Source organism: Desmodus rotundus, chromosome 3, assembly GCF_022682495.2.
Source record: "Desmodus rotundus isolate HL8 chromosome 3, HLdesRot8A.1, whole genome shotgun sequence".
NCBI lineage: Eukaryota > Metazoa > Chordata > Mammalia > Chiroptera > Phyllostomidae > Desmodus > Desmodus rotundus.
This window is the reverse complement of record NC_071389.1, coordinates 163,922,905-163,935,208: the sequence shown is the minus strand read 5'-3', so window position 1 is coordinate 163,935,208 and position 12,304 is coordinate 163,922,905. Positions and strand designations below refer to the sequence as shown.

The window sequence follows — 12,304 nt, the reverse complement described above, 5'->3', positions numbered from 1 at the left end:
ATCCTGGCCTGGAGGACGTGGCATTACTTGGGATCTGTGTGTGATTTTGTTCTTTCTCTTTCTTGGAATCTGTATTTTTACTGCCTTAATCATCTGGAACCTCCTAGAAATGATCACCACTCTTAGAATTGACCAGCAGCTGACACAAACAGGATAAAATCAGACCAATGCGTCTCTGGTCAACAAGTCCCTGAACGTCTAAAAGTTGTTAGAGTAACAGCCCCTCCTTTACCTTAAATAAGAATATATATCAATTAGACAGCCATAGAAATAAGAAAAGCTGGTTAGCTATTAAGCATGTAGAAACAATTATTATGAAGTTAAAGTTTATAGTACACAGAGAAACATTTTAGACAGAAAAGATAGATAGCTAAGTTAGATATCACAAAGGCCTTATTGCCTCTGCTCAATCTACCATATACTTTTGCCCTATGAACAATTTCTGAAAATGTCTAATCGTCTGATTTATGACTCTCCTGGTTAAAATAATCTTTGTTCACTATAACTGAATCTATGAAAACTTTGGTCGAAACAATCCTTGTTTAATATAATTAAATCCATGGAAACTTTCGTACTTTTCCTGGTTACCTTTGTATTGATTTTTCTGCTTAACTGATCATGCTATACACTTGCAAATGTTAATCTATGCTAACAAGGAAAATATAAAAATCCACTTGTATTTGCAATAAACGAATCAGTGCTTCACCTGCCTCTGAGCTGTGTAGTTGCCTGATCTCCACGCGCTGACGCCTCATAGCACCTTCGGGACCCCCTAGACTCTGCTGCGGCTGGACCGCGGCATCTAATGATGTCCAAAGAAAATATAAGCTTCCACAGCCACCAGAACGACAAACGTACGGCTATTAATTGTAGTGATCTCATACTTGTCTTACATCATCAATCGTCTACTCATGTTAATGTCTTGATTAAATATCACAATGCAAAATACCCACACGTTAAGTGAAAGAATTCCAGCTAGTAAACATGACGTGGACATTTGTAAGATAGAGTTAATATACGTATACACATTGTGTTCTCAGGTAACAGGAGGAAAAATGCAGCACAGTTTTCTGAAGGCACTCTCATTTAAACATAAGCCTGGTGTACTCAGAATAGAATTCAGGTTTACAACTTGAAAGTGTGGTGAGAAATGTCAGATGGCTGTGGAAGCATGTATGTTTCTAACAAGTAAAAATCTCAAGAAGGAAAAGGAGAAATGGCATACTTTATCCATCTTAGTGAAAAGGCTTCAGTTTAAATCATCTAAAGTAGAGGTACAATGGATATTGTCACAAATTAATTTTTGAGCTGGTATGGGTGTTGACTATCAGTAGCACCAAAAATATATTCAGAATATATTTGAATATAGTTTTGAGACCTGTATTCATAATAAAAAATGTTGTGGGGACAGTTGATAAATTTTCGTTAAAAGCTGTTTCTGTGTGTTACATGTAACAGACGTGATAAGCATCTGTTTACAGTCTCTGTTTGGCAAACATGCATTTAAGTTTAAGTGACATCAGCAAGGAAATAGGTGTGTGAATATGTGATTTTGAAATTAAAGTTAGTCTTAAAATGTAAATAAAATATGGATCATGTCCTCAAAAAACAAAAAACAAAAAACAAAACACAGTAAGCAATGCACATGGCCAAAGAGCAGAGTCCTTCTGACATCTGGCAACAGGTTAGTGTGGTTTCCATTCTCTTCCACAACCCAGGGCTCATTCTGAAAGGGATGACGTTGAACCTGGAGCAGGTGACACCACTATAGGCCAGCTATCCTTTCTATTCCCTACCTGTGCGTAGCCTATGCTTGTTGCACAGTCTCTTTAAAGTCACATGCCTCCCAGTGTGGCTGAACTCATCAGCCAGAGATTTCATAATGAATGTTTCTGTAAACCAGATATAACCTGACTCACTAACATTCCACATTTGTCTTCTCTACATTCTAGAGAGCAGAGTGACCAGAAGGTAAATGTGAGGTCATTTCTCTAGGGCCCCCGAGTCTGTAATAAGAGTTCATTCAGATCTCTGATAACCCTTTTCTTGCCTGGGCTAATTAGTATTGTCCCTTTTTTCCTCCTGACTTCAGAACCAGATATGGAGGTCAAAATGTCACCTTAATAAAGCTGACCAGAAGATGTGGCCAAGTGGGCATGCTCATACTTGTCCCTAGTCCCTGGCACAGTGAACAACACAGGCTTCCCAGTAGAACAGTGCAGGCCCATGCTAGGAGAGCAGACCCACTCTCTGCAAGATACAGGTCTAACAAGGGGGAAGGGAAGGGCTGAGCTATTTATTCTCCCCAAGTATCCAACTAGTTGCTCCTCTTCCCCCGGGGAAGAGAAAATGATGGGTGGGAAGAGGCTCAGTGATTCTCAGCCATCCTGGGAGTTTGAGGTCACCCAGGGGACAAATGTGCAGCTAGGCTGAAGAACCCCTGGTCTTGCCAAAGTTACTGTATATGGAAGTATAAGGGGTGGAGGTAACTGTTCTTCCTTATAACTAAGGAAGTTCGATGTGTGTATGTGTGTAGATGTGTGTGCATTGTTTTTCTTTTCAATGAAATGTTTTTGTTTTGAGATAATTATAGACTCACATGCAGTTGTAGGAAATAATAGGGATCCCATGTAGCCCTGATCTAGTTTTCCCCAGTGGTAGCATCTTGCATAACTTTACAATATTGTAGCCAGGATACTGGCATTATACAGTCAAGATACAGAATATTTCCGTCCCTGCAAGGATCCTTCATGTTGCCCTTTTATAGGCACACTCATTTGTCTCCCACCCCTACCCTCTCCAGGAAGGTTCATTTTAACTATGCTCTGTTCTTCTCATAAATGACAGATTTCCTTTGCTGTATTTTCCTTGCTATTAATACAATGCAAATAAAGACACATGTTTTCAATTTCTTCTAGCAGTAAAACTGTCTTTAGCCACCAAAACCCTTTTGCTGGGCTTGTGTTACCACTGTTGTTTTGAGCAAATTACCCAGAGTCATAAAACAGTTCTTTTGGGGGAAGAGATTGTGTAGAAAAATGTGTTCATAAAATATTCTTCAGACATTTTCCATGTTGTTTGTGAATACCATAATTGATACAGTTTTCATTTTTCCTTTGTTCAACTTAACCCATAAAATCTCTGGAGTAGCTTTTATTTTAAAGATGGCTATGGTAATTAACTGTCTGCCTCCTGCTTAAGTTTTCAATAAACAAAAAAAAACTAGTTTGCTTCTGACTGTATCAGAAACTAAAACACAGCTGGAACGTTACTTGTTCTTTGATGACCCTTCATGACATACCTCAGCCTCTCAGGACATGTCTCTCCCTTGGTTTAGATCATAGAGTTTCTAGCATCATCTCAGAAGATTCTCAGGAATGTCCTCACCTCAGGTTTTACCACCTTGTCCCTCCAGTTCTTCTGGTTTTCCAGTCCCCTTCTAGCCTCACTCTCTTGCCTAGTTCAGAGGCCCCATCATCCATCACTATTTCTAGCATTCTCAGTTCTCTCACATTTTTACTCTTCTCTTTCATTTGTGCTATTCCCTTAACCCCCACCCCAAATAACAATCTACCTGCTCCAGTTTGATTAGGAGGCAATTGGAAAACAAGATACAACATTAGGTTTTACATCCAACAAATACAGATTCAGATCTTAAGTCTGCTATTTCATCTGCAGTAGACACTTACTCATTTTTGTTCACCATCATTCAATCCCTTTTCTGTTGGTAGCAACATTCCAGTTCTCCTTTGGTGAATTTCATCTCCAACACCGTACTCCAGTTTGGGAGGCAGCTTCCCTAACTAAGCATGTGGCCCTTGCTGGGGCAGAGTTTCTCTCTCTGGAATTGGACTCAGGAGTGGAGTGATCCAAAGACATTAAGTGAATCACATAGATAACAGTGTCCTAAAAAATCATCTATCTGTTCTTAAGAGTGGCACCTGTGAAAATACTTTGGTTTCGTCCTTTACATATTGGTTTATTAGCCTCCCCTTTGTTTCGATAGGTTCACATATCCTTTCCATGAAATGGCATTATCTTATGTTAGCCAGAGTAATTTTCTTTTCTGTGTAGCACAAAATTCAAACTGACTAGCTGTGGAAGCTTGTATTAGTGACTTAAATTCTGTATAATCAAGAAAATTATATTTACATATATGCATGTCATGAGACTTAAGGGTGAAAACACACTTAAAGGGTCTGGCATGCAATAGCCACAATAAGTCCATGACCACTAAACTTAGGTGAACTTGCCACAGAGCTTGACAATCTTTTTATTTGTTCTGGGCCATCTGCTTCTCTAAAATCCCCTCAGCAGATTTTATAAACATTTATAATTTTCCTCAAGCTGCTCATTTAACCTCCACCTCAATCTCAACAGCCTGTCTCAAGTGTTACAGGAGAATGTCAAGAACACAGAAGTACCAGGCTTGCAGAATCTCCAAAGGTTTTATTGACCTTGTGGTTCATGCCAGTGTCACGACTTCTCAAACCCAGCTCATAAAAATGAACTGTTGAAAAACATATGATCAAAGCCGTCCCGAGCTTACAACATCAATCAGAGTCTGCTTACCATTATCTACATCCAGTAATAAGTGTTTGTGATGCTCAGAGGGACTCTGTGTTTCCTTTCGCACACATGTACCACTTCGTAATGTGCAGTAGGTAGATGGTAGATCAATGGAGTGAGGTTATAACTGGCTCTGCTGCTGAAATTCCTCCTCCTAATTTGATGATGTTGGACTTGAAGGTCATATCCGATAGCTTTTCCTCCTGTCTTCTTCTCCTTCTTCTTCTCCTCCTCCTCCCCTTCCTCTTCCTCCTCTTCCTCCTTCTCTTCCTCTTCCTCCTCTTCCTCTTCCTCCTCTTCCTCCTCTTCCTCTTCTTCCTCTTCTTCCTCCTCCTCCTCTTCCTCCTTCTCTTCCTCTTCCTCCTCTTCCTCTTCCTCCTCCTCCTCTTCCTCTTCCTCCTCCTCCTCCTCTTCTTCCTTCTCCTCCTTCTGACAGTATTCAATTTAATACAGAGAGAAACTGTACTGTTGAAAAATAGTACATGATAGGGTAAATATTATAATGTTGAATATGTTTTGATTATTAACAGAGTTATTTAAGCTTTACACTTAAAACTAATGCAGAGATTTGTTTTTAAAATGATCACTGAAACTATCATGAAATGCATCTTTTACACAGGTCAGTTATAGCAAATTATGTTGCTTTACTTTGTTAAAATAATGTTTTCTTCAGTTGTATGTCCTATGAAGTTATACACTTATTCTCCACCATTCTCAGGTATTTAGAAATAGAACTTTTAGATTTTTCTACAGAAAATTTTATCAGTTTCTACCTAGTTTAGCAGCTTATATTTTAATCTATCTATCTTATAGAAGTGCCAGCTATACTATAAACATTCCTCTTACTGATATCACAAAATGAAGATCAAATAGGAATATAAAAATAGCCATTTCTGGTTGAGTATGGTCACAAAATAGAGGAAAAAGTGAAGGCTATGCAAAGTGAAATAAAAATATATATACAGGGAACCAACAGTGAAGGGAAGGAAACCGAGACTCAGATCAACAATTTGGAGCAGAAAGAGGAAAGAAACATCCAACCAGAAAAGAATGAAGAAACAAGAATCCAAAAAAATGAGGAGAGGCTTAGGAACCTCCAGGACATCTTTAAGCGCTCCAACGTCCGAGTCATAAGAGTGTCAGAAGGAGAAGAGGAAGAGCAATAAATTGAAAACTTATTTGAACAAACAATGAAGGAGAACTTCCCCAATCTGGCAAAGGAAATAGACTTCCAGGAAGTCCAGGAAGCTCAGAGTCCCAAAGAAGTTGGACCCAAACAAGTACACACCAAGGAACATCATAATTACATTACCCACGATGAAAGATAAGGAAAGAATCTTAAAAGCAGCAAGAGAAAAGGACAGTTACCTACAAAGGAGTTCCCATAAGACTGTCAGCTGATTTATCAAAAGAAACCTTGCAGGCAAAAAGGCCCTGGAAAGAAGTATTCTAAGTTATGAAAGGCAAGGACCTAAATCCAAGATTACTCGGTCCAGCAAAGCTATCATTTAGAATGGGAGGGCAGATAAAGTGCTTCTCAGATAAGGTCAAGTTAAAGGAGTTCATCACCACCAAGCCCTTATTATATGAAATGTTAAAGGGACTTACCTAAGAAAAAGAAGATCAAGACTATGAACAGTAAACTGACAACGAACTCCTAACTATCAACAACTGAACTGAAAAATAAAAACAAACTAAGCAAACAATTAGAACAGGAACATAATCAGAGAAATAGAGATCGCATGGAGGGTTATCAATGGGCAGGAAGAGAGAGAAGTGGGGGAAAAGGTACAGGGAATAAGAAGCATAAATGGTAGGTATAAAATAGACTGGGGGAAGTTAAGAATAGGATAGGAAATGGAGAAACCAAAGAATTTATATGTATGACCCATGGACATGAATTAAGGGAGGGGAATGCTGGTGTCGGGAGGGGAGGGGTACAGGGCGTAGGGGAATAAAGGGGAGAAAAAAGGGGAGAAAAAAGAGACAACTGTAATACTGTAATCAATAAAATATACTTTAAAAAAGTAGTCATTTCTGTCAGTAATACTCCAAGGGCTGGTAAAGTGAAACTCCTGTATACCCTGAAGCTAAAATAATACCTATAGAACTTTTAAAAAATCATTTTTTAAGCCCTGACTAGGCAGATTAGTTTCTAAGAGCATTGTCCTGATATTCCAAGGTTAGGGGTTTGACCTCTAGTCAGGTCACATGGAAGAAGTGATCAATGAATTCACAATAAAGTAGAACAATAAATTGACGCACCTCTTTCTCTCTCTCTCTCTCTCTCTCTCTCTCTCTCCCTCTCCCCCTCCCTGTCCCCCCTTCCTCTCTCAATCTCAAATCAATAAAAAAAAATTTTAAATCAGTTTTCAAGAAAATGTGGATGTTTTTTAAAATGATTTTCTGTATCTAAGTTAAGCAGACCTGAAGATAAAATAGAAAAGGTACACTCCAAGGTCCATAACTAAGGACTTAAATAAAGTACTTTAAAACTCTGGTGGCTTACTTTGCCCAAAAGGCGCAAGAGTTTAAAATTTTGCACCAGTGTCTGGGAGTGGTCCCTCTCCCGCAGACATCAGTATTCTGCATTGATGTTCTTTGCAATAGTGTTCAGCTGAATATTTGACTCTCCTTCATATATTGTACTAATCTTTGCATCTCAGAAGTACTTTTCCACAGGGTAATCTTTGGTATAACCAATCCTATGCCTCCCATCCACTTGATATACTAACTAGTTGTTAGTCCTGGAATCTCTGATGCATAGTATTTGGCCATTGATGCTGCTTTTATGAATGGCCTTCCAGCTTCGAAAAGCCCTGACCTGTGTGGCGCAGTTGGTTAGGCGTCATTCCACAAAGTGAAAGGCCGCCATTTGGATTCCCAGTCAAGGGCACATGCCTGGGTTGCAGATTCATTCCCCAGTCAGGATGTGTACAAAGAGGCAACCAATCAATGTTTCTCTCTCACATCAACGTTTCTCGTCCTTTCTTTCTCCCTCCCTTCCTTTCTCTCTAAAAAAAGAAATGAATAAAATCTTAAAAAATAATAAAAGCCTAGCGGTTTTTTATGTTAGTAATCTAGCTGGGCGGCTATCTGCCACTTGGTGTTGGAACCCCTGAAAATCAAATATTCTTTTGTAACCTTTCTTTAATAAATGGAGGAGTGTAGCCAAAACATCCTTGAGCCACTCCCAGCCTCTGTGCAGCAATTCCTATTCCACCTTCATTAAAGGCTCCCTGTGGCATACCTATAGCCACGTCCAATTTGCCCCAGGATATTAGCTTCTGGAACCTTGACATTTTCGAATGTTAGTGGGCAGGTGGAAGAAGCTCTGATTCCCAATTTGTTTTCTGCTTTTCCTATACGCAGGCTTTCAGTATCACGATCTGCTAAGAAGCAGGTAATTCCTGTATACCCCATGGTAGGGTCTACTTTCACCATCACCAGGAAGAACTATGTGTCCTTAGCATTGCTGATCCACATCTTTGATCCACTGACAGCGGGTTTCCTTTATTATCAGCTCTGATATTTAAAGCAAATGAATGGCTACCTGCTCTACCCTCTGGCAGGCAAAGACTTCCTGTTTTTTCTGTGGCTAGCTGGGTCAGATAGGTAGCCTTTTGTTCTTCTGTTCCATGTTTTCTAATCAGCCCTCTAACTCTGGGTGTCACATTAACAAAGCCGCAGGTACATCAGCTTAGGCTAAGTCTTCTGTCACTAGGACAGGGGGAAGAGAAAATGAACTCCTGTTCCTCCCTATTTTGTGTCAGTTTCAACAGTCATCACTCTTGTTGGAATAATCCTTGTATTACTGATTTCTCCATTTTTGAATTTTCAGCCATTGTTGAAACCAAAGGAGCAATTTGTTGACTGTGGTTTTCATTATTCTCTCCTCATCTCTAAGTGTTTGCCATGGGGCCCAGGGTAGCCCATTGTTTGTTGTACTGAGCAGAGCTTCTGGCTGGGAAGATTTTAGGACACAAGCAGGAGGCTTCAAGAAGACAGGCAAGTTAGGGAGATTCTTCTTAGCAGCATGCTGCCTCACAGCAGCTCCCTCAGTAGGTGCTGCAGGCCAGGTGGCCTGGTAGCTTATTTTATTACTGTGGGCTTCTGGTACGCTGGCAAAGCAGTACTATCCAGTTTTTGTTTGGACGGCTATCAAGATCAGAATATTCCTGGCTTGTCCTGGAACCAGAGATACTATTAGAAATGTTGTGTGCCTTCTTCCCCGTTAATATTAGAACATTAAGATTACATGCAGCTACAGACAATTTTTATGGTAAAGCATCAGAATTATGTCTTAATTACAAAGAGTCTGTAAGGCATTCTCAACATTACAAAAATACATACAGATTAGTATAGAATCTCAGCCATAAATCTAAGGAATGCCAATAATGAGTAATAAATGGCACTATGAGATGAAGGAATGTTGGCTAACTTGAAAATACAGTTTCAGGGTATCTCACAAACAAGCCCTGTACCTTTGTCATTGATTTCTTGATAAGAAGGTTTCCTTTTTCTCTTTCCCCTCTTTCCTTCCTTCCTTCCCTCTATCCCTCTTTTCCTTCCTCCCACTCTCTCTCCCTTCCTTCCTTCCTCTCTGCCTATTTAAATTGCAATAAATAATGAGCAAGCATTAAGTTTGTTAGACATGGCATTTTCTCAGGACATATGATTCCAATTATCTTCCTATCTAAAACTTTAACCCTGACCGGTGTAGTTCAGTTCGTTGGGTGTTGTCCTGCAAAGTGAAAGGTCGCTGGTTCAATTCACAGTCAGCGCACATGCCTGGGTTGTGGGCCCGGTCCCTGGTTGGGTGTGTGTGAGAGGTGTGTGAGATTGAGGTTTCTCTCACACATTGATGTTTCTCTCCCTCTCTCCCTCCTTTCCCCTCTCTCTAAGAATAAATAAATAAAATATTTAAAAAACAAACAAAACAAGTTCATTTTATTTTGCCATTTTCCCTAGGCTACTGATTTTTTTCTATTTTAGGTATTTTCCTGGATGAAACATGAGTTTCTTCTTGTAGTCCCTGACCAGTTTTAAACCTTAGAGCAGCAGTAACACTGCTGACTGGTTTCTGGGCAGTTTCTGACTAGATGAGCTTCAAATACAGAGGAGGTTCATCAGTCTTAGAAAGTAGGCTCTGGAGAGTCAAATGTTTGGAGAAATTCTGAGTGCTCAGTCTCAATACCAAGTGATGTCAATGGCAAAAATTCCTGGCTTCAGTGAGAGGAAATACCTGTTGACCTGACATCTGCTTTTGCTCTTGAGGAAGGGCATATACCAACATGGAAATGTTAAAACTGTCTAACCTTATATGTGCACAAACAGCAGGCTGCCGCCTGGGGTCCTGTGACTGGGCATTACGATGTTATTGAAGATGACGACCTCTTGCTCACAGCACATTTATGTGGTAGAAATGTAGCGGCAGCAGGAGCGGCCATAGTAGTAAGAGGTGCAGAATGTGGACCAGTGTCTATGCTAATAGCTCACTGTGGGTCAAGACTCTTAGAACTTGGCCTCATAACAGTGGTTCAGGAGAAGGTTAGGTCTGAAACCCTGAGTGTTCCAAGAAGAAGTTGGTCTTAGTAGAGCAATTATGTCTAGAAGGACAGCCATCATGAATGAAGTATCTGAAGTGGGCCACAGATTAGCAGTTGAATATGAGGTGTCTGGGTACAGCTGTTACATTTATCATTCGCTGCGTAAACTGATTTTAGGTGAGCCTTCTGTTCTTCTTTATGTTGAACTAAAGCTATAAATAATGGCCTGGTGGACATATTGGTCACTTTTAGGAAGGGAGGGAAATGTATGCTGTATCTATATTCCATTATGTCTCTGCACTAAAGGTTGTACCAAACAGATAAAACTTAGGAAGTAAGATTCCCTTTAGAATACTTTTCTAAAAAGTTTCTCCTCCCAATCAGAAGTTCTCAGAAGTAATCGATCCCCTCAAATTGAGCCGGCACATTTATCAATTGAGAAATTGGTGGAACTTTCACATTCTTAAAAAAAAATTATTTAATATATTTTATTGATTATGCTATTACAGTTGTCCCATTTCCCCCCCTTCACTCCACTCCATCCTGCCCACCCCCTCCCTTCCACATTCCCCCCCCTATAGTTCATGTCCATGGGTCATACGTATAAGTTCTTTGGCTTCTACATTTCCTATACTATTCTTACCCACCCCCTGTCTATTTTCTACCTACCATTTATGCTACTTATTCTCTGTATCTTTCCCCCATCTCCCCCTCTCACTCCCCTGCTGATAATCCTCCATGTGATCTCCATTTCTGTGGTTCTGTTCCTGTTCTAGTTGTTTGCTTAGTTTGCTTTTGTTTTTGTTTTAGGTGTGAGTTTGCTATCATTTTTACTGTTCATAGTTCTCATCTTTTTCTTAGACAAATCCCTTTAACATTTCACATAATAAGAGCTTGGTGATGATGAACTCCTTTAACTTGACCTTATCTGAGAAGCACTTTATCTGCCCTTCCATTCTAAATGAAAGCTTTGCTGGGTAGAGAAATCTTGGATGTAAGTCCTTGCCTTTCATGACTTCAAATACTTCTTTCCAGCCCCTTCTTGCCTGTAAGGTCTCTTTGGAGAAATCAGCTGACAGTCTTATGGGAACTCCTTTGTAGGTAACTGTGTCCTTTTCTCTTGCTGCTTCTAAGGTTCTCTCCTTCTGTTTAATCTTGGGTAATGTAATGATGATGTGCCTTGGTGTGTTCCTCCTTGGGTCCAGCTTCTTTGGGACTCTCTGAGCTTCCTGGATTTCCTGGAAGTCTATTTCCTTTGCCAGACTGGGGAAGTTCTCCATTATTTGTTCAAATAAGTTTTCAATTTTTTGTTCTTCCTCTTCTCCTTCTGGCACCCCTATAATTCGGATGTTGGAACGTTTCAAGATGTCCTGGAGGTTCCTAATCCTCTCCTCATTTTTCTGAATTCTTGTTTCTTCATTCTCTTCTGGTTGGATGTTTCTTTCTTCCTTCTGGTCCACACCATTGATTTGAGTCCCAGTTTCCTTCACATCACTATTGGTTCCCTGTACATTTTCCTTTGTTTCTCTTAGCATAGGCTTCATTTTTTCATCTAGTTTTCGAACAAATTCAACCAGTTCTGTGAGCTTCCTGATCACCAGTGTTTTGAACTGTGCATCTGATAGGTTGGTTATCTTTTTGTTGCTTAGTTGTATTTTTTCTGGAGCTTTGATATGTTCTTTCATTTGGGCCATTTTTGTTGTCTTGGTGCACCTGTGATGTAAAGGGGCGGAGCCTTAGGCATTCACCAGGGTGGGGTAACACTCGTCATTACACTGTGACAGTATGTGGGGGAGGGGTATGATAGGGAACAATGTTGCTTGCTCCGCTCTTTGCCAGTTTTCAGTTGCTCCCTCCTCTACCCACAGTCAAATTGGGCCCTTCTGGTGCTGCTTCCTTAGTGGGTGGTTTGTGCACATTCTAGGCCCCTGTGGGTCTCTTCCAATGACCTCTCCTGTGAGGCTGGGAATTTCTCCCGCTTCCACCTCAACCCCTACAGGTGTTTTCATTTGTTTGAGGCTTTATTTCCCCATGCTGGAGCCCTGGATTTGCGAAGTCTGTTTTGCTTCCCCTTTGTTCCTCCTGGTTTATCTGTGCTCAAATGTGGGGCCACCGGGTCTGCCAGCCACCACCTTGCCGCGAGTCCTCTCCACCCGGCTGCCCATATCCGCCCCTCCTACCAGTAT

The 12,304-nt window shown here is 40.5% G+C and overlaps 1 long non-coding RNA gene and 1 pseudogene across 1 annotated transcript in view; one reads left to right on the top strand and one right to left on the bottom strand.

The window, feature by feature from the left end:
- The window catches only part of LOC139440774 (uncharacterized), a 34,480-nt gene that overhangs the window by 18,927 nt on the left and 3,249 nt on the right, over positions 1 to 12,304 (top strand). The window lies entirely within an intron of this gene.
- On the bottom strand, positions 7,148 to 10,019 carry LOC112318567 (short/branched chain specific acyl-CoA dehydrogenase, mitochondrial pseudogene; annotated as a pseudogene).